At 42.2% G+C, this 7,515-nt stretch overlaps 1 pseudogene; it reads left to right on the top strand.

Annotated features, from left to right (window-relative positions):
* The first annotated feature begins 6,786 nt into the window (after positions 1 to 6,786).
* LOC110595757 lies at positions 6,787 to 7,062 on the top strand (annotated as a pseudogene).
* Positions 7,063 to 7,515: the final 453 nt, after the last annotated feature.

The raw sequence follows: 7,515 nt of genomic DNA, 5'->3' as shown, positions 1-7,515 counted from the left end.
ATTCTTTCAGACTACCAATAGCATTTTTCCTTAGTCTCAAGAGACCATCATAAAACAATGGCTCACAATGCTTTTAGAAGAGGAACTGAAGTTGTATACTATGCATGTATAGTCCTACAAGAGGAAGGCACTGTTGAAAGCTGCTGTCGCCTCCTGGAAAAAAAAAAGAAAAGAAAAGAAACTAGAATTCTGAGTTGAGTATGTATACATTTTCTGTTTTCCTGTCTTGTGGGTCTTTATTGCTAAAAATATTTTTATGGAAATGCTCTGTGCTTTATTAAGCTTCGTGTGGTCTTGTTTGCTTGCTCTCAAATCTCAAACTGTGACACAGTTATAAAACATCTTGAATTATTAAAAGTAGAAGTAACTGTATTTTGTTTGTGAGCTGAACAGCAGGCCAAACAATGTCTTCAGAAACAAAGATCTTATTTTATATGAAAAAAAATTCTTTTTTTACTGGAAGCCAGAATGAGGAATGATTTTGAGACAAAGAGACAGAAACCATCACTTGAAAGAAGTAATGTTGAAGCTGTCTACAGAGCTGCAAATGATGTGGAGATTGGTTTCTTTCTCTGGGCCTACCTGGCCAGTGGTAACTGTTTTATTGGATGATCAAATCTTGAGGAGTCACCTCGAGATTTAAGTTATCGGCCTGCAGTATAGTAATGATCAATTTAATATCAACAAATAGATATTTAATTTCATGTTATGCTGCATAGACCCAGACTAAGACACTCTATCAAATGGTTAAGAGTGTGAGCGCTGGATCTACCACTTGGTAACCATGTGGTTTTGGGCAATTTAACTTCATGAAGTTTATTTTTTCATCTGTAATATGAGAGTGATACCATATTTCATCATATTTAAGGTGTATTTTTTCACATCTTAATATCTCTGGTATTGAAAAGCATCTTACAACTGTTGATGCATCTGAGTTTAGTAAGAAACACTTTTTGCTTTCTTACATAATTTTTATGTACAATTATATTTGTTTTAGTACATAAATTAATTGTGCAATTTACAATCTATGGTGGTGGAGATTCAATTAAATATTAACATATACCTCATAGAGTTTTTTGAGATGTAAACAAAATAGTGATATAAAACCATATGCCCTGGAAAGCAAGCCCAGAGAAGACTTCTGGTAAATAATATCCAAGAATGTCATACGGTGTGATTTTTATAAATGCTGGCATTTTCCTGTCTTGTTAGTCATAATTTATGCTTGCCAAACTAGAAGTTAATTTATTTGCAAAACTTTTGTGTTGGAACAGTCTGCCTATTGAGTTATTCTTCAGATTTCCTCTAATTTTTCTGGCAGCAAGAAATTGACCCTAAGGGCTTAAATATGAAATATAGTAAAAATAAGAGTTTTGTGAAAGTCCACACGAATTTGTGTGATTTAGTTGTCTGCAGACAAGAAGAGCAGTGCCTGCCCATGGGAAGCACCATGGAAGTATTGTGAGGTGGTAGCTTGCAGAGTGATTAAAGAGCGAAGCTTCTGGAGCCAGACCGGCTGGGTTCAAATCTTGGCTTTCCCCTTGCAAGTTGTGTGACTTTGGACAAATTATCTAACCACTCTGTGCCCCCCATTTCCTCATAGATTTATTGTGAGAATTAAATGAGCTAATATAATTGAAGTACTTGTACATAAAAAGTGCCATATAAGTTTGCTTTTACTAGACAAAATACACCTTTCTTATGCTTAAGTTATTTTAAACGGTCTGAACTGAACTTTCTAATACTGAAGGGGAATGCTCCAAATTTACATTTCTTTTTTTTTTTTTGAGTTGAAGTCTCACTCTTATCACCCAAGCTGGAGTGCAGGAGGCACACTCCCGGCCACCGCAGCCTCAACCTGCTGGGCTCCAGTGATCCTTCCACCTCAGCCTTCCAAGTAGCCGGAACTACAGGTGCACACTATCATGCCCGGCTAATTTTTTTTATTTATTGTAGAGATGAGGTCTTGCCAAGTTGGCCAGGTGGGTCTCGAAGGCACGGACTCAGGCAATCCACTCACCTCGGCCTTCCAAAGTGCTGGGATACAGGTTGAGCCACTGAGCTCAGCCCAAATTTACTTTTCAAGCAAGTGATTATTATAATTCTGACTGTGAGAGATATTTGTAGATCATGTGACACAGCTGATAAAACTGGACTATCCGGCTGTAAACATGGGACTGAAAACAGAGGATCCCATAAGCCTGAAACGGCTTCCAACAACCTCTGGAGGTCTGTTTAATATTGTTATGGCTTAACATTCAGTTAATAAAGGTCAGCCTGGATCCCAAGAAAGGGTCAGTATGACTAGGATTTTCAGAAGGGCCTCCTTCTAGCATTTGCTCCTTTGTAACCCATATTGTACTAGTTTTTTAAGGTTATAAACATGTCTACTATGCTAGAAACACTATCGCCATCAAGCATGTATCTCTAAGCATTGAAGTTGGATGTGGCTTTTAACTTGTTGATCACACCTCTTACATGTAGAGAATCAACTTCAGAATGAAATAAAGCTTACCTATAGTTAATCATTATTTTTTGAGTGGTAATTGTGTGGTAATTCACCTGAACAATTGCAATCAGTATTATTTCTTCATAACCAAAGCATATTTGGGGCTTTTCTTTTCTCTTTGTTAGCATTTTATTCACTCTCTAATTTCTTTCCTTTCTTTCTTTTTTTGAGTTGGAACCTCACTCTGTCACCCAGACCGGAGTATAGTGGCACACTCCCGACCACTGCAACCTCAACCTGCTGGGTTCCAGCGATCCTTCTGCCTCTGCCTTCCAAGTAGCCGGAACTACAGGCATGCCCTACCACGGCCAGCTAGTTTTTGATTTATTGTAGAGAGGAGGTCTCACCAAGTTGCCCAGGCGGGTCTTGAACCCACGGGCTCAGGTCATCCACTCGCCTCGGCCTCCCAAAGTGCTGGGGTGACAGGCTGAGCCACTGAGCCCGGCCTCACTCTCCAATTTCTATCATTAGAGTCACTATCAAGAGACAAGAGCACAGTGTGTTGAAACATTGATGTCCAGAAAAGTTGGCTCCAAAGCCCAGTGCTGTCACTCAGCTCACTCCCAAATATCCAGTAAGAGTTGTTCTTACTTATGACATCAGGGCTGGGTGGCCCTTTTATCCTATCACTCTGCCACTTAATTCATGTCTTTCAAGGTCACCCTGGTAGGAGAAGTAGGACCTGAGACCCTTTTAGGAGCCAGCCTTGGAAATGGCGTATAAAACTTCTATCCAATTCCATTGGTGAACACCCAATCACAAGACCCAACCAAATGACAAGGAAGGCTGGAAAATATATTCCTGAGTGTCTAGAAGGAGGTATAGTGTGGCAAATAGCATTTTGTCTGCCACAACTACTTTCTAGCTGTGCAACTTGGGGCAAATTACTCCCTTGAATCTCAGCTTTCTCGTTTGCAAAGTGGAGGTGATAATACCTATTTTGCAGAGCTGACGTGGGGATTAAATGAGGAAAAGAATGCAAAACACTTGGCGCATGGGAAGTACTTCATACAATTATTGTATATTATTACTGATAATTAATAGTTTCTCCCTAAAGTGCACACATACACAAGACCCAAGTCATTCACACCTGACTCTCTGGTCCCTACTGGTCTGGCCCTCTGATGACCCTTCAGCTTCTGCCCATCCTGTTGGAGGTGAGGACTCGAGGCAGGCAAGACGCTTGACCATAAGATCGGACTCTAGCTGGGGTAAGGCAACATCAAAACCAAGGCAGGACACTGAAAATGGGGATTTTAAGGAGATCCATTAAAGTGGTGGAAGACAGAGAGGAGGATTTACCATTGTGCAAACTTATGCTTAAAGGAGACCAAGTCCCAAGGTAGCAGCTGTAAGGAAGGAAAAAAAATGAACGTAGGTTGAAATTTCAAATGTAGCAGGCATCATGCTGGGCTTTCATACATGTGACCTCATTTAATTCTCACACGGATCTTTAGGTAAGAACCACTAACCCCAGTTTCCAGTAGGGTTAAAGTAACTAGCCCAAGCTTACACAGCTAAGAAGTGACATCGTTGAAAGAGGGTCTTCAGCGTCTGAGTGTTCTTTGTTCCTTGCCAGCACCTCACATCTCACAGTGAGGCTGAACTGTGCTAAGGATCAGAAGGTCTCAAGGAAAGGGCAGGAACTTTATCCTGCTCAGGAGAACGGGAAGTAGATCCATTTACCTCCTCAAGCAACCCCCCTTCCCTCACATCCCACATGACCAAAAGCTAAATATATTTTTCGTGAACCTCTCCCAAACACACACACAAAATATCTGTATCGATTTGCTAATGTTCTAAATTAATTTCACCGAGAAAGGTTATGAGTATGTGGATGGATTTCCATCTGAGACCATGCATCTCATCTGAGACATGTAGAAGATGCAGTGATTTTACTGAGGAAAGCAAGGAGTTGGATAAAGAAAGCTGATCAAACCAAGGTCACAGCTCCCTGACTTCACAGTTTGACAACTGCCTTCCGCTGTGCACCGAAAAATGGCCCAGATGTAGTCCCGAGTCCCCTGTAGCCACGCAGGCTCAGAATATGGTGGGAACTGATCCCATGGAATAGTCCCATGAAATGAACTCTGAGTACCATGCCATAAAATGCCCTCAGGGCATCCAAATATATCCAAACAAACCAAGGGATTTGGAGCTTAGCATTTTACAGGAACAGTATTAAAACAGAACTACGTTTGCAGCAGCAGAATTGAAATGAATCTAAGATTAGGTTTTTCCAATCTGTCAAAATAAATTTATTTGGAATTGTGAACAGCATAAACTCTATAAGTTCCAGTCTCTGCCTCTATCTCTAACACATGTTGGGATTCTACCTAATAATATGAGCAAGTATAAAAAAATAGGCTGGGCTCGGTGGCTCAGCCTGTAATCCCAACACTTTGGGAAGCCGAGGCGAGAGCCTGAACCCATGGGTTCGAGACCAGCCCAGGCAATTTAACAAGACCTCGTTAATCAAAACTTATTAATCAAAACAAAATTATTAATCAAAACAATAAATCAAACTTAGCTGGGCACGGTAGTACATGCCCAAGTAGTTCCGGCTACTTGGAAGGCTGAGGCAGAAGGATCGCCTGAGCCCAGCAGGTTGAGGCTGTGGTGACCTTGAACATGCCATTGCATTCCAGCCTGGGTGACCAAGTGAGACTCCAACTCAAAAAAAAAAAAAAAAAGTTCATGACTCAACCTGCTTCTCTGACTTTTGGGACTTTCTTGTCAGTTCTATTAAATGTTGTCTTTCTTATATTAGTTTTCATGGGAATTCCTAAGAACAGGGTTTTCGTCATCTACGTGATGTTGAAAGGCAATACAGTAGAGTGGTTAATGGTTAAGAGGATGGCTCTTAGCCAGGTGTGGTAGCGCGCCCTGTAGTTCCAGCTACTTGGAAGGCTGAGGCGGAAGGATCGCCTGAGCCTGGCAGGTCGAGGCTGTGGTGGCCGGGAGCGGCCACTGCACTCCAGTCTGGGCAACAGAGTGAGACTGCAACTCAAAAAAAAAAAAAAAAAGAGGATGGCTCTAGAGCCTGAGTAAGTTTGTCTACATTGTGTACAAGCTGTCTAACTTTGGGCAAGTTACTTCCGTGAGCCTCAATTTTCTTATCTGTTGAATAGGAGGTTAATTGTGCTGCCCCATAAGTGTTTTTCAAAGATTAAATAATTTAATATATGTAAAGCACTAGAAAAGGGACTGACATGCTAAGAGCTTCATTCTCTAACAGGGACCTCAAGAATGAAGGCATAAGGCAAGAGCTAGAGAAAAGTCAAGCTGTTGCTACTCTTACCATGCAGAGGAATAGAGGAGAACTAGCCCAAAGTACTGACATTGGTCTTGAGAGTCCATGTCTCAACAGTTGAGAAACAAAGGCCGGTGCTTCTCAAACTTTAATGTGCTTATGTATTGTCTAGAGATCTTGTCCAAATGCATATTCTAGGCTGGGCACGGTGACTCATGCCTGTAATCCCAGCAATTTGGGAAGCCAAAGCGGAAAGATCGCTTGAGCCCAGGAGTTTGAGACCAGCCTGGGCAACGTAGAGAGGCTCCATCTGTACAAAAGATAAAAAAAGTAGGCAGGGGTGGTGGCGCACACCTTTAGTCCCAGCTACTCAAGCAGTTGAGGTGGGAGGATTGCTTGAGCCCAGGAGTTCGAGGTTGTGGTAAGCCATGATCGTGTCATTGCACTCCATCCAGCGTGGCAAACAAAGTGAGAGTTCGACTCAAAAAAAAAAAAAAAAATGCAGATTCTTACCCATTATGTCCAAGGTGTGACTTGAAATTCTGTATTTCTAACGTGCTCTCAGGCGATGATACTATTGCAGGGCTGCAGAGTACCCTCTGAATAGCAAAGCATAGAGAACACCTGTTCCTAAATGCCACACAGGCTCTTTCTGAAGGCTGAGAAAACTCTCCAGGGATCTTTCTATTTACTCAGACCTTTTGTCATTTAGGTCATGGGTCATGGATCAAGAAAACATTTGAAAAGAAGAATTGCGTTTCTTCCCTTTTCGCCCTGTGACATGCAGGTCTGGGGAGTCCGTAGGGAGGGCGCTGGGACACCAAGAAACCGGGAGATGTTGGAGTCTAACTCTCTCACCCAGACTGGAGTGCAGTGGCTGCTCCCGGCCACTGCAGCCTCAGCCTGCTGGGCTCCAGTGATCCTTCCACCTCAACCTTCCAAGTAGCTGGAACTACAGGTGTAACTTGATTACATAATCTCACCTGAGAAGAAATACCAGAGAAGTAGGAGGAAAAAGAAAAAAATGGCTGCTTCTCAGGGGTTGTCATTCAAGGATGTGGCCATAGAATTCTCTCCAGAAGAGTGGAAATGCCTAGACTCCCCTCAGCGAATATTGTACAGGACTGTGATGTTAGAGAACCATAGAAACCTGGTTTTTCTAGGACTTACTGTCTCTAAGCCAGACCTTATTACATGTCTGGAGCAAAGGAAAGAGCCCTGGGATGTGAAGAGACACGGCACATTAGCCAAACTTCCAGCTGTGACTTCTCATCACACTGAAGGCCTTTTGCCAGAGAAGAGCATAGAAGACACCCTTACAAATGTGTCAAAGGGAAAATATGGTAACTTTCTACTATGGGGCACTAAAACTAAAGCATATAGCAGAAGTAGAATGGTGCCATATGGAAACATTGTTTGAAAAAATGTAAAAGCCTCAGACAGAAATTAAGATGGGTTTCTGAAAGCTGCACCAAGTGTCCAGTCTCTCCTGCCTCCCCTCCATCTCTTCCGCCTCTGTCAACCAAGACAGCAAGACCAGGCTGTCCTCTTCCACCTCATCCTCATTCTCATGGTGAAGATGCCAAGGAAGAATTTTATGATGACCCACTTTCATTTAAGGAACAATAAAGATATACTTTCTTCATGAAAAAAAAGAAAAGAAAAGAAAAGAAGAATTACCAGGTGGGGTTGACTCACACCTGTAATTCCAGCACTTTGGGAGGGGGAGGCGAGAGGATTGCCTGAGTCCAGG

This window comes from Carlito syrichta, unplaced genomic scaffold (assembly GCF_000164805.1).
Source record: "Carlito syrichta isolate Samal-C Ts95f unplaced genomic scaffold, Tarsius_syrichta-2.0.1 Scaffold304015, whole genome shotgun sequence".
Lineage (NCBI taxonomy): Eukaryota > Metazoa > Chordata > Mammalia > Primates > Tarsiidae > Carlito > Carlito syrichta.
This window is presented reverse-complemented; position numbering and strand designations above follow the sequence as displayed.